The 17,973-nt window shown below is 48.3% G+C and overlaps 1 protein-coding gene across 3 annotated transcripts in view; it reads right to left on the reverse strand.

The window, feature by feature from the left end:
* The window catches only part of OFD1 (OFD1 centriole and centriolar satellite protein), a 1,295,367-nt gene that overhangs the window by 765,035 nt on the left and 512,359 nt on the right, over nt 1-17,973 (reverse strand). The gene's annotated exons all lie outside the window — the stretch shown is intronic.

The raw sequence follows: 17,973 nt of genomic DNA on the forward strand, positions 1-17,973 counted from the left end.
TCTCTGCTTGCCCTTAACATTTCGACCACATTCTCATTTTAATGAGTCTACGTTTGGTTCTGCTACACTTGTCCCACAATTGTACTGTGAGTTTGTTTAGGGAAGGGCTCTGCAATTTATGCTACTGCCGCTACCACGATCCCACACCAAGGGAATCATACCCCAAAACATATTCAGAGCCAAAGGCTACAGACCTCTGTTTTAGGGGCTAATATCCTCCATGCTTCAAGGGCAAGCTTGAGCACATAATAAAGCCACACACTACTTCTAGTACTAAGCACTGAATACTCTGAAACAGCCATCAGGCAAATACAGTAATATCTTAGAAAACCAAACTGGTTGCCAATTAATTTCCACAAACTACCACTGTGGGATCAACATGCATTCAAACTTGCCACACTAAGAACGCAAAGCCCTTATCACAAAGCGTTCTCCAAAACACTTTCACTTGCCCCATTTCCTTTCCGTTTCCACCAACGACTTAACGGTCTGGATACCCTGGATGGGGACAATGCACCAGCACCCACAAAAGCCTCGACGCAGTGAGACCACTGGGTAGTGATTTGCCACACCACATAAACTCCATTTAACATGTTATGTATAATATGCAGGGGCATAGGAGACACATAAAATCTTGGGGGGACAGGGGACATCTTGGGGACTTTGCTTTATTTATTTATTTATTGTGTTTTAGTCAAAGAACTCGACTTTTCACAAAATTAGAATTAAAATAGCAGTACGTATTAAATTACAAAATATCACTGTATGAAATAAGAGAAAATAAGAAAAGAAAACAGAAGAAAATTAAAGGATGCAGCAGCAAAGAATATGTCTTTGTATGTTGCATTTCTGGATTTTTCATCTGACTATGAGCTCATGGTAAGAGAGAGGAAATAACAATTACTTCCAGTGGGCCACAGCTAGTGCGCCAGTTCGTTAAGAGGCAGATCCCCTGTAAGTGGACTCCTGCCAAATAAAGGAGTTGAAGCCTTTTCTACCAACTGCAAGTTGCTACTTTTTTGTGTGGGGCATGGAGACGTGTGTGTCTCTTGGAATGGAAAGATGAGGGTTTCAAAGAAAGAGGAAATCTTGTTTGCACCTCTGAGTAAGCCCTGTTATGGGAGTAGAGGGACCAGGTGTGTGATGCTGCTGCTTTGACTGTCCTCCGGGGTGGTACAGCAAACAAGGAGGATGAGCGATCGCAAGCCCACCTCCTTACAAGCACTCCCCAGGTCCGCGACCAGATGTGTCGGACCCGGGGGCTCCCTAGTAGGTGGCGTGTATGTGGACCCAGGGGGGTGGCCAGAGAGGCAACCCGCTGTGTGGGCTGCCCCTCTAGCGCCCCTGCGAGGCTAGCCTCTCATGAGGAGTCTGGTCCCTCTTATTCCATCTCATGCTGGCTTCAGAGCCTAGCCTTTCTTTGCTTTTGTTATTCTGAATGCAGAGCTGGACTCTGTTCCTTTCTCGTTTATCATTTGCTGCAAAGCCTGATCTATTTGATTCTCTCATATGTTACTAGGACGGCAGAGCATGGGTCGCCTGCCCTGTTACATTATTCAAAGAGCCCTTCTGGCCTTTCTTTGCCTCGCCCTTGTCTCACTGCTTGCTTAATAAATACCTCCTTGCTTGAACATTCAACATATTCTCCCTAACACAGCAATGGCAGCTGCAGTCTGTCTTAACTTCTATTTGTTCTGTGTCTTGAATTGGCCTCTTATTTCCGCTTTTCTGTCTGCAGGGGAAAGGCATTTTCCAGTCACTGCCATGATGGTTCTACCTGGCCATAAGAGGGCAACAGTTAGCCAATATTGGAAGAACATGGCATATTATGCCAGAGGCTGGCAACTGCCTTCCTAATGCCTACACAAGAGACACAACTCTTGCCTTTGTTTCTAACAGTAATTCAGTGGATGAGGAAACACGAGAACACACATATTGCTTATAAATGAAGGGGATGTCGTCACACTAGGTTAAGACATTTGATCACGCCAGGAGCTAATTTCCAGCTGCAATTAAGCGATTACCTTTTAGACTTCTGGTTTTAAAATAACGTTAGTATCACCTGGAAAACAGAGGTTGTTCAACAGGGTTCCTGGAGCACGAGGGGTACCCTACTCGTGAGCATGGATGATTGGAGGGCATTCTTGCCCTGGTTTGGAGCCTGGCCCCAACAGCCATGATGGGGGGAGGGGCCTATTACTTTTGGTTGTACGTACCCTTTGAGGGTGGGCAGGCATTGCCTCCCGCTTTAGCCCACTAACAGCTCTGCTTTGCAACTTTATCACACATACCTGCCAGGTGGCATGTAACTCAATGCTACTAATGTTATCAGCCTCAGAAGTCTGGAATCCTTTGTCACATCAACTAGGGTACAGGCTTGCCATCTTTTTTTTTTTTTATATTTATTGTGATATAACCACATTTGGGTTTTTTTACACATTCAAAAACAAAAGGTATATACATGCAAACATCACATTATAAATTATATCTAGATAACATTTAAACTAATTCATCACAATCTTATAAAATTAGCATATTAAAATTGAATTCATCACATCAATATGTAATTTTCCTATAAAACAGTTTTCCCCCTTACTTCAACAATCAATTAACAGTATTCTGACGATATAAAACCTGTCAATTGCAAAACCCTTAAGATGTTTAGGGTCAATTTTGTTTCATGGCCCGCAATCATTCTTTCCCAGAAAGAGTCGGAAGATAGTCTATCCAATGACCCAACTGAATTCCCTAAATGTTCCACCCTCATTTCCCAAGTGCCTTTACAGAATCTTAGCAGGTGCTCTAGGGTTTGTTTGCTTAAATCTGAGCATTCCATGCATAGACTCCGGGCCCCTTCAGTGACTCCCCATTTGGTTAGTACTGATCCAGTTTTAATCAAGTTTAACCGTACTCTCATGAAGTTTTGTCTTCCTTTTGGGTTTGGGAACTTCATCAAGTATTCTATCTCTAATTCTAGTGCGCTTTTAGCCCGTTTCTTAGCGAGTCTTAACTGTATTTGCGTTTCGCGTTTTTTTACCCAAACTGCTTCATCGAAAAAGTGTTTGTGCACTCGCTGAACACCCTTTTGGGTACTTAACGGGGGGGTCAATTGACCACAGAAATTCATGGAAACGTGATGGGTCACAATGCTGATGCAAAATATTTTGATCTCCCCAGTTGGAAAGTCCATCCAGGGCTTTATTTAACCGCTCCCCTTCCCTCTTGTATTTTACCAACCGATTTCTCTGTGCATTAACTTCTACTCTCTGGTCCCAAATCTCTATTATTTCCTCACTGCACCAGTTTAAATGTGCAACTAATCGCTTATGGTCACTTGTTCCACCATCTTCCACTGAGAAATGTATACAAGTATCAAAACACTCTGTTGATAAAAGCATATAATCCAATGTCGACTCTGATGAACCCCTCTCCCACGTTGTAACCGATGGAACATCACCTTCTATGGAGCCGTTTAGGAATTTTAAGTCCCAATCCTCAAAGAAGTTCGACCACTTTCTCCCGTTATTTGTTACTTCTTTCATTTTCCCTGTATGGCATTTGGAATTGATACATTGCGAATTTAAATCTCCTGCAACCAATATATGTGCCCCAGGGTACGTTATATTAATATCACTAAGGGTTACCGCAATTGTTTCTAGAAACTCAGAGTTTTTCCCTCACAGGGTTCCAATACAAATTCACAATTATTATCTCCTTAGCTGGAAAGCTTTTGAGGGGAGTGACCACTCTCACCACCAAAATTCCTTCCTGTTTACAGGATAACATTGATATTTCTTTGAATAAAATCTTTGTACAGGCGATCAGCAAACCTCCCGTCGGTCTACCCTTGGCTTTACAGTTAGCTGATTGTGCTAGCAGTTTAAAGCCTTCGCGTTCCGGGGTGTTTACTAACCATGTTTCCTGTAACAGGATCAAATCGTTCCCCCCAAATAACAATGCACTCATTTTATTATTTTTAAATGAACTGGATCCCCGAGAGTTCCAACTAGTGATCCTCAGTTTGTCACTATTAAAGAGACCTCTGCGATACACCCAGCTTCTGGCAGACTTGCATAATTATCTCTGGTAGCATTGACCAAGATGGTGTTTGTAACCCTTCATTGATATTTTCATTTTTTCCCCCGATGGGTCTCATGCAGTGAGGAGACATTTCCCTGAGTTAACTCGTATTCCTCAGTTTCGGCCGTTTCTATTGCATAAAATGGCAATTGTTCGTACACTTCCAAACCCAGCTCCCTTAATCTTTCTTGTAAGTTTAAAAAAGCTTTTACCCCCAATTTAGAAACAAATCCTACTTCAACTAAGCTGATGCACTCTGGTTTAGGGAAACGAACATATTCAATGTCTTTTGTTGAGAATAAATATAGTTCTGGAGGTTTTTTAACCAGTGATAGAATCGAACTCCTATTCAGTGGTATACCAGACTTTCGATTTTCCTCATTAGTGAACCAAAGTCTCGGGATTGCATATGGATTCGAGTCATCTTGGGGATTTGTTATTCTTTCAATTGCCGTTTCAGAGGATGGGTTTCCCACCAAAACATTCATAGTCTCTTCTCTTCCAACCTCTTTGGGTTGATCTTGATAGTCCGTATTCGATATAGATGTTTGAATACGTATTGTGTCCTCTGCATGACCCATCCTAGAACTTTGGGTGGCCACCAAATCTCCAGTCTTTGTTTTTGTTTGATTGAATATTGGAGCAATTATTAAACCAATCTGGGTCTGCATCGGTACTTTAAAAGCATTTTTCTGTTTTTGAAGAAATATAGGAGCTATTTTTAACAACTTCCCTGTAATCTCTGATCGAATCGAGTCGTGTTGTTGTTGATTTCTGTTCAAGTCTGCAATTTTTCCTTCTGTTTGAGTACTCATAGATTTCTTTACCATATGTACGTCTCCCTCTGCTTCGGGAATTCTATCAGTCTCGGGTCTTTTCCTTTGTTGTTTTTTGGATTTATTTACCCTGACAATTCTTTTTTGCTGTGGAGAATCATTACCCATGCTCCTACCATCTTTGTCTGAGCTGTTTTGATTCTCGGGGATTTTCTCAGGATCTGAAATCCTCTTGACGAAGCTATTAACCTTTGATTTTTTTGATCTAATATTCTTCACATTTTTTGTTTTCTTTACTTGTCGACCTCGTGATTTTGAGTCTGTATTGTTTTGCTTTTGATTCTTCCGCCTTTCTCTTCTCCGTCTCTTGTAGGTTTGTTGCAAACTCTTCTTCCACATATAGCTGTTTTCTGCCTCTTCTTCGTGATTCTCGATAACTTCCCTTCGATCTTCCACCAGCTGTTCCACCATTGACTCAGCGATCTGTGCCAATCGGCAGAATTCTTCCATTACTGATTCGGATAAGGGAGTGTCATCCGCGAAAGTATTCAATTCAGAAACTAAATCTTTTGTTTTAATTGCTAGATCTTGGTTTAATGAAGAAGTCGATACATTTCTTGCATTCATTTGTAATAACAGATCCTTGATCTCCTTATTCTCCTTCAGTAGAGAAGTCATTTGGTGCTTAAGTTCCATTAGGTCTCCACTATACTTTGTAAAGCCATCTTCCATCTTTACCATCATGGGCAGAACTGAACAGTTTATTACATTATTTTGGCCTACCACTGAAAATTCAAGTTGTTCAATGTCCTTTGTCATTTCCATTAAAATCCCTGTGTGGGTCTGCACATCTCTTTTTAGAAGGTCAAAAACCTTCACCAAGGAGTTTAGAACAGAATTTAAAGCCGAGAGAGAGGAATCACCATCATTAGGGTCATGATTCTTGTTTCCCTGTGTCATACTTGGTATTTGCACCGGTTGGTCTAATAAAATTCCATCAGACACAACCCAGAAAGGCTTGCCATCTGAGACTTAGCCATGTCTGAGTCGGCATCTGTCAACCTGTGGGGAAGACACACACAGAAAGAGCAGGGCACAGTGCTCTTGTGGGTTTTTCACACTTCTTCCTCTGGGTGGGCACAATTCACTCCGCAGAGAAAGTGGCACCTGCTGGACAACATTCCCCCACTTTGACAATGTCACCCAAAGAGCGAAATTGGCCATTTGAAATACCTGTCGACTTATTATTGCGCAATCCACACTGATGGGTTTAAGCACCTGCTTAATGCGAGATGGCAATTAAGGGCATTTGCCAACGCACTCAAGAAGCACAGGACACCCTCTTGCCAGCGACATGCCATGCTCACTCATTCTGATCACGAATTGGCATTTATCTGGGGTCATGTTAAATATATTTATTAGATGTGTAGCATCTCGCAAGACCCCTAAGCATCAAGGCACAAAGTAAACTGCATGGAGTGAACCACTTCCACTGGCGCACGTTTACTTTTCCGCCACAAAATGGAAGATTTTAGCATAGAAGGCAGGTGAAATCACATTGCTTTTCCACTTTGGACAAGTGTAAATACCTTGTGCAATTAGCGATTGCTGCCGGAAATTGACAATGGCTTCCTCTGGACTCAGCCCGCTTTTACCAGGTTTCATTTCCAAGCAGATCCCAGAGGAATCCCTTTCCTCATTTCCAACATGAGAATCCATGCTGGCAGGAGGGCTGCATTTGTCTGGTGGAGCGGGAAATACAAGGGGTCTTGGTGTGTCCACTCGGCTCCCGAACTCCACCCAGAAAATGCACGAAAATCTGGCCAGTTAGAAAAGTGACAGTAATAGTGTTTTCCACCACTTTATCTGAACCAATTGACCTGGAAAATGCTGTGTTGCATCGGAAGCTGAATGCATTCACTCTGACAATTATCCCACCGGAAGATTAAGCCAGGTGCTGAACACAGGCGTTACATATTCCCGTGCACAATCTGCATTTGGAGAATTAACTAACTGAGCTACCTTACAAATGATATCTCCCCTGGGGCTTTACTGTCTTAACCCCTTAACTGACATGGGTATTTCCCCCCAGTGCCAAGGCCTTTTTTTGGTGATTTCGGTATGTCGCCATTCAATCCCTTGTAACTTCTTTGTTACATGAGATATCTCGGCCAAAGTTGGCCTCTTTTTTCACAAATGTAGGATGTCGTAACACCACCCAGGAATCCTAGTTTGCTGTAGGGGGGTGAGAGAAAATAACCAAAAAGGAGAACATTTATTTTTTTTCAGAAAATGCCAATAAAATGTTGTACAAAGAAGCCTGTGGTGTTTTCCTTGTAAGAGCTAGGAACAAATAGTTTGCTCTGCTGGATTCGCTATTTTCCAGGCTTTCAAGAACAGATTGAGTGGAAACCAAAATAACATATTTTGATATGCTAATCAGCTGTTTTGTGAGAGGTAGGAGATTTTGGCGTTTTTTGTCCAATAGGACATGCGTGGACGGAAAGGAAGAAAAACATAGGAAAGCTGAATGGGAAGCCAGAAAGGCATACATTTCTGAAAAGTAAACAATATTCCAAGTTTAGGAAGGGGTGATTTGCGCAGGTCAGGCAACAACTATGTAGGGAAAGATTCCATAGTTTGGGGGCAAATCGGGAAAATGACAGAAAAAAAAAAAACACAATTTCCACAGATTTCACTCTGGTCACCCACCGAAATACACAGCCAACACCACATGGCCTACTTTCCCGCGTTCCCACAGGTTTCTCGACGAAAACGGTACCTCACTTGTGTGGGTGTACCTACCTGGGTGCAAAGGGAAAAGCCTAAAACACTGGTAACCCCAAGTCTTTTTGCACAGCAGATTTACAGGAATTTTGCTCATGTGGACAACCTACAGATTTGGGCCTAGGGTGTCGAAGCCACAAAGAAAACAGGGAACCCCATGCGTTTCCGAAAAGAAGACACCCGTGGGAATCCACAGAGGTCGGACTTGTGCGAATCGCCCCATAATTTATGACCCACAATCCCTGACAAAGTCTGAAATTTAGTGGAAAAAACACAATTTTCACTTTTTTTTTCTGGGGCGATTCGCGCAAGTCAGACCTCTGTGGATTCCCACGGGTATCTTCTTTTTGGAAATGCATGGGGTACCCTGTTTTCCTTCGTGGCTTCGACACCCTAGGCCCAAATCTGTAGGTGGTCTCCGCAAACCCTTTGGGGGTTACCAGTGGTTTAGCGTTTCCCTTTGTGCCCAGGTAGGGGCTCCCACACATGTGAGGTACTGTTTACATCGGGACACCTGTGGGAACGCGGGAAGGTAGGACATGTGTTGTTGGCGGCGTATTTCGGTGGGTGGCAAGAGTGAAAGGTCTGAAAATTGTAGTTTTTTTCACAAAAGTTCAGACTTTGCCGGGGATTGTGGGTAATACATTCTGGGGCGAATCGCGCAAGTCAGACCTCTGGATTCCCACGGGTGTCCTCTTTTTGGAAATGCATGGGGTTCCCCGTTTTCCTTGGTGGCTTCGACACCCTAGGCCCAAATCTGTATGTTGCCACATGAGCAAAATCTGCTCTGCCGAAAGGCTTGGGGTTACCAGTGGGTTAGCCTTTTCCCTATGCGCCCAGGTAGGTGCACCCACACATGTGAGGTACCATTTTCGTCATAGGACATGTGTTGTTGGCAGCGCGTTTCAGTGGGTGGATAGAGCGAAATGTCTGAAAATTGTGATTTTTTCCACCAAATTTCAGAGACATTTCCCTCTGCTCACCCACCGAAACACGCCGCCAACAACAATGTCCTACCATCCTGCGTTCCCACAGGTGTCCCGACAAAAACGGTACCTCACATGTGTGGATGCACCTACCTCGGCGCGAAGGGAAAAGGCTAACCCACAGATAACCCCAAGCCTTTCAGCAAAGCAGATTTTGCTCTTGTGGACAACCTACAGATTTGGGCCTAGGGTGTCGAAGCCTCCAAGGAAAACAGAGAACCCCATGCATTTCCAAAAAGAAGATACCTGTGGGCACCCCCCTTCCAACTAAAAACATCCATGGGGGTTTAGTGACCCCCACACCCACCCAAAACAAGTTATAATTTGTTTTATTTTCGTTTCGCCTCTTTCCTAGGGGCAGATTGTGCTAGCAATCTACCCCGAGGGAGGGCTACATGAGATGCCCCCCATCAATTTGGGGTGGGGGGAGAGGGCAACCCCACTTTCCACTAAAAACATCCATGGTAGTTCAGTGGCCCCTCCACACCCACCCCCACCCAAGACAAGTCATAATTTGTTTTATAAAAACGTACTGCTCCCACTTTGGGGGGTGGCTCTGCCAATATTTGCAGTGGCCTCCCCCCAACCCCAAATGGATGGGGGCATCTCATGTACCCCTTCCTAGGGGCAGAAATCTGCCCCCAGGGAAGGCTACATATGGTGCCCCCATCCACTTAGGGTGGAGGGAGAGGGCCACCCCCCCTTTCAAACACAAACAATCTTGGTGGTCTAGTGGGCCCCTCACCCCCACCCAAAACAAGTTATAAAGGAACAAGTTACTTACCTGTAACTGTTGTTCTCCAGCATGGGTCTGGCATGGATTCACATGCTCATGAATATTCCCTGTCGTCAGGCCGGGAATCCTCGGTATAGAAAAAAATCTGTATCAGTTTCGTTTTGTTTCTAATCTGTCTTTCTTAGTAGTAACCAATCACTGGTCTCTGGGTCATACTGCCCCCAGCCAATGACTGCCCTCTCCCTAAGCCCCGCCTCTGGCAGCCATCCTCAGATTTGGTAGCACGTAAAGTGGCAGTATGACCAAGTGAAGAGCCGCAGAGGAGTAGGCGGGAGGGTTCGCATGTGAATCCATGCCAGTCCCATGCTGGAGAACAGTTACAGGTAAGTAACTTGTTCCTTCTCCAGCATGGGGTCTGGCATGGATTCACATGCTCATGAAAAAGGGAATACATAGCAGTACACACATGCACAACCACGGGAGGTGGCAAAGGCTCAACATTAAGCATTACATCCAAAACTCAACATTAAGCAACTCCTACCTCCTCACCAGGCTCACCTTAGGCGAACAGGTTGCGCAGCACTGCTTGGCCGACCCTGGAGTCCTCCCTGGAGTCCCGATCGACGCAGTAGAATCTTGTCAAGGTGTGCGTCGACCTCCACATCGCAGCCCTGCAGATGTCCAGCAGGGGCACACCAGACAGGAACGCCGTGGTAGCAGCGATTGCTCAGGTCGAATGGGCTCTCGGACGGCCGGGCAGCGGTCGGTTTGCCAACCGGTGACAGTGCATGATGCAGCCGGAGAGCCATCTGGAAATGGAAGTCTTCGAGAGAGCATTCCCTTGATTCACAGTCCCAAAGTTCACAAACAGCTGTGATGTCTTCCGAAAACTCTTTGTGCGGTCCACGTAGAACTTCAGCACTCTAGCTACGTCCAGCGAGTGCAGAGTCCTTTCAGCCGGTGACGAAGGAGACAGGAAGAAAACTGGCAACACCAAGGGTTTGTTGAGGTGGAAGTCCGACGGCACCTTGGGCATGAAGGAGGGGTGCGTCCTCAGCACCACCCTCGTGTCGTGAAACGTCAAGTATGGCGGCTTGCAAGATCGGGCCTGGATCTCTCCCACTCGTCGTGCGGAGGTGATGGCCACGAGAAACGCTGTCTTCCACGACAGAAACTTCAACGGTGCCGAATGCATAGGCTCAAATGGGGGCCCCCCATGAGCCTTGTCAGCACCACGTTGAGCTCCCATGCCGGGGCAGAGGCCTTCACCAGTGGGAATGATCGGAACAATCCTTTCATAAATTCCTTCACCAGTCGATGAGACCACAAGGACGCCCGTCCCGTAGTTCTGGTGTATCGTGAGATGGCGGCCAGATGTATCTTGATGGAAGCGTGAGCTAGTCCAGCCTTGGCCAATGACAGTAGGTACGGCAATACTTGAGGGGCCGTAATCCACAGAGGGTTAATCTTCTGTGCACGGCACCAGACAGAGAACCTCTTCCATTTATGTCCGTAGCACTTGAGTTGAGGACGCCCTGGCCTTTGCAAGAACCTCTCTGCAGTCGGCCAGGATGTCGTACCCTCCAAACTCTAGTGCTGTAGGAGCCAGGCCTGCAAGTTCAGTGACTCAGGGTTGTGGTGAAGAATGGCGCCTCCTTCTCTGGAGAGAAGATCTGCGTCCGTCGGCAGCTTGACTGGTGTGGACGTTGACAAGTCCAGAAGGTCCGGGAACCAGATCTGTCTCGGACACGCCGGTGCGACGAGGATCATCCTGCACTGGGATCTCTTGAGCTGTTTGATGAGCCGGAGCAGCAACGGCAGCGGAGGGAACGTATAAAGAAATAGGCCGTCCCAGGGGAACGAGAAAGCATCGCCCATGCTCCTCGGCTGGGAGAACCTGCTGGCAAACCTCCAGCACTTGGAATTTGTTGCCGTCGCGAAGAGATCGATTTGGGGTTCACCCCATCGTCTGAACAGCCGATCCACTTGATCCTGGCGTAGTTCCCACTCGTGGCACGAGCGCAGCTCTCTGCTGAGTGAGTCGGCGATTGCGTTTTTTATTCCTGCCAGATGAAGAGAAACATTGCTTGGGCGACGGCCCAATGCCACAGATCCTGGGCTTCCTTGGATAGGGCAGGGGATCTGGTTCCGCCCTGCTTCCAAATGTAGAACATCGTGGTGGTGTTGTCGGTGAAGATCCTCACCACCTTGCCCTTGAGGGACGGAAGAAAAGATCTGAGGGCCCAGAACACTGCGCGGAGCTCCAAGATGTTGATGTGGAGTGACTTCTCCTCCAGGAGCCAAAGGCCTCTCGCGTGAAGATCTCCGGAGTGTGCTCCCCAACCTTCCAGGGAGGCATCCGTCGTAACCGTCACCTGGTGAGCTGGGGTCTGAAAGTCTGTGCCCGCTGACAGATGAGCGGGTACCCCACCACCGGATCGCCTGACGAAACGTCTCGTTGAGGGGGATCCTTTCCTCGAAGCTGCCCGTCACCTGGACCCAGCGGGCATCGAGGAACTCTTGTAAGGGGCGCATCCGAAGCCTGCAAAGGCGCACCAGACATCATCCCCGAGGAGGGTCTTGATGGATCTTACCCTGGCCATGTCCGTGGCCAGCAGACGATGCACCTTGCCTCGAATGGTCCTGGTCCTTTCCTCCGACGGCGAGGCCAGCCGCGCCACTGTGTCGAGCTTGGCTCCCAGAAACAGGGCGACTTGCGACGGAACCAGGTGGGATTTTGGAAAGTTGATGGAGAATACCAGGTCCGTGAGCAGCTGTATGGTCTTCGCAGTGTGCTCCACGGCGAGCACCCTTGCCCGGATGAGCCAGTCGTCCAGGTAGGGGTAGACGTGGATCCCCTGTAGGCGCAGCCGCGCCGCCACCGGTGCAAGGTACTTGGCGAACACCCTGGGTGCCGACTTCAATCCGAACGGGAGGGCCTTGAACTGGTAGTGCCGCCCTTGGACCACGAACCTGAGGAACTTTCGGTGTCTTTTTAGAATGGGGATGTGGAAGTACGCATCCTTCAAGTCCAACGACGACAGGAAATCGCCCTCCTCCAGCTGTCCCAGCACGTGCTGGAGGGTGACCATCTGGAACTTCTGCGCCTTGATGTACTTGTTCAGTCGTCGCAGGTCCAGGATGGGGTGCCATCCCCCTGTCTTCTTTTTTACGAGGAAGTACCTTGAGTAAACTCCGGAGCCCCAAAGCCTCTTTGGGACGAGCTCGATGGCACCCTTCTTGAGCATCGCTGTTACTTCCAACAGTAGTTGAGGGATGTGATTTTCCTTCCTGGCCACGGGTGGAACGCGAGGGCACTTCTTCTGAAACTCGAGTGCGTGCCCTTGGGCCAGGGCATCCAGCACCCAACGGTCGGTGGAGATGGACTCCCACACGCTAACGAACCTCACCAGCCGGCCTCCCACCGGGGTGCTTCGGCGGGGACCCGACCCCACGGTCGGTTCAATCTTGTTTGGAGGCCGCCTTGCCTCCTTTACCTCCCTGTCGACGATGACAGGCACCACCTGACTTGCCGCGTCCCCTGTAGGCTTCCTGGGATGAAGATCTTGCCGCTTGGCGGTACGTGAAGGAGCCCCTGCCGGATCCCTTGGAGGCTCCTTGTCTGCCTCCGGAGCTCCGAAAGGACGGCCGTCGTTGTTGGAGCACTCCCAGTGCCCGGGCAGTCTCCGTGTCTGTCTTGATGGCCTGAAGGGACTCATCAACCGCCTTCCCAAACAGGTTGTTCCCGTCGAAGGGCATGTCCAAAACCTTGGTTTGTACGTCTTGGTGGAAATCCGTCGCCTTGAGCCATCCTCGTCGTCTCAGGCAAACGCCGTTGCCCAACTGACGGAAAACAGTGTCGGCGATGTCCGTTGCCACCGTGATGGCGTGGTCCAAAGCAATCTCACCTTCCTGTAGGATTTCAAGGGCCTCAGCCCTTTTGACGTCGCGAAGAAAGTCCAACAGAGGGGCGATTTTGAACCACAACTCCCTGTCGTAGCGGGCTACGATAGCCAGGGCGTTGGGCGCCTTGATAGTCGTCGCTGCGGATGAGATGACCCGTCGTCCCATCGTGTCCAGCTTCCTGCCCTCGCCGTCCGGCGGGGAAGTTGATGTCGAGGCCGATGCCCCCCCCAGCTTTCTTCTTTGCCACCGCCGAGACGACCGAATCCGGGGTAGGTTGCGTCCGAAGGCACAAGGGGCAGCGTCGGGGACCCGGTACTACTTCTCGTACCGGTCCCTCTTTGCCAGAGACTTGGCAGGATTCTTGAGGAGGGCGAGCCCCTCATCCCAGATGTCATCAAGAAGTGGTACGGCGAGGACCGTCTTCCTTTTAGCCTCGCGCCGTTGGTAAAGGAACCCTTCCTTCTTCTCTTCTGGGCAGAGCTGGAAGAGCTTGGATGCCCTGGAAATCATGGCATGAAAGGATCCAATCTCGTCGGGCGGGGACGCCCGAGCAGGGGGCGACGGGGGACATGTTCCGTCATCACCTCCATTGTCATCTGTACCTGTCGTAGCTGTGTCCGTGCCTGTATCATCCCCGTGGGTAGTAGACCGGGGGGAGGGCAGAGCAGGCCGCAGAGATGGGAGAGGTGGCGTAGGAATCGTCGTCCTCCTCTTATGCGGTGGTCTTTCCGAAGGTCCCGGCTCCGGTTCCCCCGTCAGGTCTGGCTCAGGTACCTCCGTCGGGGGAGGGGCAACCTTGTCCTTATCTCCGAGCATAAGGACTGAATCGCTGACCAAATGGCGGCCGAAGTGTCCTGCGGCGCCGGAAACAACGGGCGCGAGGGCTCTTGAGGAACCTCGTCGGCGACACCGTCACTCTTGACGTCGCCCTCGTCGGGATCCCTCCCGATGGGCTGGGCCTCTTCCATGACTTCGATGAGCTCTTCTTCAGAGGTTGTGTCCGTATCCACGATGGCCACCTGCCCCTCCCCCACCTTTTCCAACGAGGACTTCGTGGGGGTCTTCTCAATGGGCCTGAAAGACTCCCTCCGCGGTGGCAGGGAGACTCTGGGTCCTGAGGTCGCCTCCACTGGCGTAGCCTCCACAGGCTGAGCCAGGGCTGCTGCGACATCCTCAATCGAGGTCTTAGCAGGGTGAATTAAGGCCATCGTGACCTTCTGTACGCTTGGGGCCTTCACCTTGGGGGGAGGGTCCGAGCCTCGCTCCCCCTCTGCCGGAATCTTCGAGATCGACCGGGGCCTCTCCAGAAGCTTCGCCGGGTTCTCGGACTTCCTCTTACCCGAGCCAGATCGTTGGCTCGTGATTGATGGCGCCGGGGAGGATGCGCCCTGCCTGGCAGCCAAGGAGCCCGACCGTGCAGCGCTCCCGGTGCCCGTGGACTCGCGGTGCTTGGCCTTTTGTTGGACCCCCGTCGCCGGGGCGCCCTCACAGGACTTAGAAGACCGCTCGGACTTCTTTTTCTTCTTATCGCCTGACGGGCTCTTCCCTTCCAGCCAGTTGGCGAGACGGAGGTGGCGATCCTTCATGGTCCGCTCCGACATGTTCCCACAAAACGCACAGTCCTTCTCTGTGTGCGTCTTGTCCTCATGGAGAGAGTAGAGGCATAACGAATGCTCGTCCTCCTTGAAAACATTCTGAAGCTGGCATCCAGGGCAGGTCCTGAACAGCTTCCCGGGCGTCGAGCTTGCTTTATCCTGGGCCATGTCCGTGGTAGGCCTCGGAACTTCTGGAATCCTCCAAAAGCGTAACTCAACGAAATCTTCACCCTTGAGGGACGTAGAAAACTCCGAAACGGATCCCCGTTGATCGGATGTAGAAACGGTGGAGCTTGAGGCTCTATTTAACTGAAAAATGAGAAAAATCTCCTGAAAAAGCGCGAAAACGCAGCAAAAGCTGGAGAGCTAAGCACGAGGACTCCCAACACTTGAACGTGCTGTAAAAATCTGAGGATGGCTGCCAGAGGCGGGGCTTAGGGAGAGGGCAGTCATTGGCTGGGGGCAGTATGACCCAGAGACCAGTGATTGGTTACTACTAAGAAAGACAGATCAGAAACGAAACTGATACTGATTTTTTTCTATACCGAGGATTCCCGGCCTGACGACGGGGAATATTCATGAGCATGTGAATCCATGCCAGACCCCATGTTGGAGAATATATATCTTTTTGTTTTGCCCTTCCTTCCCTAGGGGCAGATGGGCACATGTGTGTGACCATCGGCCCCTGGGTGGGGGGGTCAAAATGTACTGCCCGAGGCTTGGGAGGGGTGACTCTGCCAATATTTGCAGTGGTCTCTCCCTCCACCCCAAATGGATAAAGGGCATCTCAGGTACCCGTTCCTAGGGGCACAAATACACTTAGGGTGGGGGGGGAGAGGGCCACCCCCTTTGCAAATATCCCTGGTGGCTAGTGGACCCACCCGCACCCACCACACCCAAAACTACACTTTAAAAAAATAATCTTTTTTTTTGTTTGCCCCCTTCCGTGGGGGCAGATCACCCATCTGCCCCCAGGGTATTGCCCCCATGCTTTGGGGGCCAGTGGTGAGATGGCAGCTTACATAGTAAGCAGCCCGTCCCCCCACTTCAAAAACAGATCCCTGCATGACACCAAACACATATTCTTGGGGGGGGGGGGATAAATGACATTACATCCCCCCACTTAAAATTGTGGGGGGTGGGTGGGATTTGTCCCCCCTGTCCTCCCCATGTCCTACGCCCATGATAATATGCCATTTTGAATGTGATCTTTGCCATAATTCAATGAATGTTACAAATAGGATGATCAGTTAAATACATATTATTTCACTAGTCATGTTGTGGTACTGTATCTGACATCTGAAAAACCCAACACTGTAGTAATACATTATTTTTCTTTCTCCATATTCTGACATAAAGCACATCAGATTACTCCAGCCATGAAAAATGATGTCCTTATTAATGCAAGTCAACATTACAATTGAATTTCACCATTACCCCTGATAAGCTAAACATTTGAAAAACAAAAATTAACCATAGCAAACAGCAAGGGACCTAGTTGCAGCCCCACTCATCTCACATCATTCATTTCAATGAAAGTCCACAATTTCAGTGCAAGGCAATTTCGCCGAAAATATATACATTGAGTTTAATGTAAAACTGGTAGTAAAAATTAAGTATCTTAAAATTAAAACTAAAATGTAAACCTCAACAGAAGTAGTATAAAAATCATTAAAAGTATCAAAAGGGGCTTTTCCCCTGTTTGCAACAAACAACGAATTTAACAAACCAAACCCTAAAACTGACTGAGATGACTTCAGGTGAAACAGCCCAAAACACATTTAAATTGCTTCACAGAGGGCTTGTGGGGGGATAAATATCACAGTATAGTCATAGACGTGCCGAATGATTAACAGGCGAGCACAATATTCCTTAAGCATTTCTCAAAAAAAAGTGGCCTCCCACTGCATTTCATACAGACTACTGAAATATAGGAAATGGATTGAAAGATCTCACGCAGTGGAGATTATCACTATCCTGTTCTCATCAACGAGTAGGATTAGCAAAGGGATGTGGCCTGTGGTGCTTTTTCTCAGTGCTAGAGAACTGTCAGAACAGCACAGTGTACTGGACGGCAGAAAGGCAGACAAGAAATGATATCTATTGGCAGCCATGGCTGCTCTTCAACTTTTATCTGAGTTCCTGCCTGCCAAACTGTACAAGGAAGACCAGGAGCAATACAGAAAAGCGGTAGAAAAACAGAGCTGAACAAAGACCCTGAAGCTATATACAGAACCTAGATTTCAATGATGGTGTCGCCATCATTCAGAAGGAGGGACCCTTATTACCGAGAGCTCCAGAGTCAACAACATAATTTTAGCTTCATATTAATGTGGCAGTGAGAGCCCTTTACCCCGTGACTCTAAACTAATTGGGACAAATCCCATTTGATGTATTTGTTTGGTGTGGCACTCCCACATAGGCCCAAGCTGCAACAGTTGAAAGTTCAGAAGTCAAAAATGCTAAATGTTTTTATCATCACATGCACATCCGATAAGCAAGCAAATGTATACAATTGCCTGTTTTCGGCAGCTTTTTTTCCAAACGAATTTTGTTGGAGTCTAATGTCTTACAAACCAACACCAATCGTACACAAACCATATGTTTCAACTGGCATTTCATCTCATTTTCACCCTTCTCCCCACCCCTCATTGGGACACTTTTCCAATAGCAACACATTTGAATAAGCATACGTTTGCTGCTTTAGAAGCTTTTGTCTCTTGTAGAATTGCCATGCCAATTAGTCTTTCGTACCTGTAGGTGCTTTTTGAAGGCATATACAGATTGTGTATATATTCTCCCTACCAGTACTATACTCTTCCAGAGTTTCAGTCATTCACCAGTCTGATAGCTGGGATGTGTGCAGTTCCCGTGTTTGCTCCTACCGGCAACATATCTATGTATGCATGGATGGGAAATTACAAAGCGCAAGTAGAGCTGGAAAGCAACAGTACACTGTGCATAGGGGATGCCCCCATGAATTATAGATAGGGTTGAGTTGATGCCGATGTGATGGGGGAGCGGGGGACCTCTGAAATGGGGCGATGTAGTGTCAAGTGCAGCGAGCAGCAACATGCTCTTTGAAAAGTGTGGTCTTACGTTCCTTT

The sequence above is a fragment of the Ambystoma mexicanum genome, chromosome 7q (genome assembly GCF_040938575.1).
Source record: "Ambystoma mexicanum isolate Mex_15411 chromosome 7q, UKY_AmexF1_1, whole genome shotgun sequence".
In the NCBI taxonomy this organism is placed as follows: Eukaryota; Metazoa; Chordata; class Amphibia; order Caudata; family Ambystomatidae; genus Ambystoma; species Ambystoma mexicanum.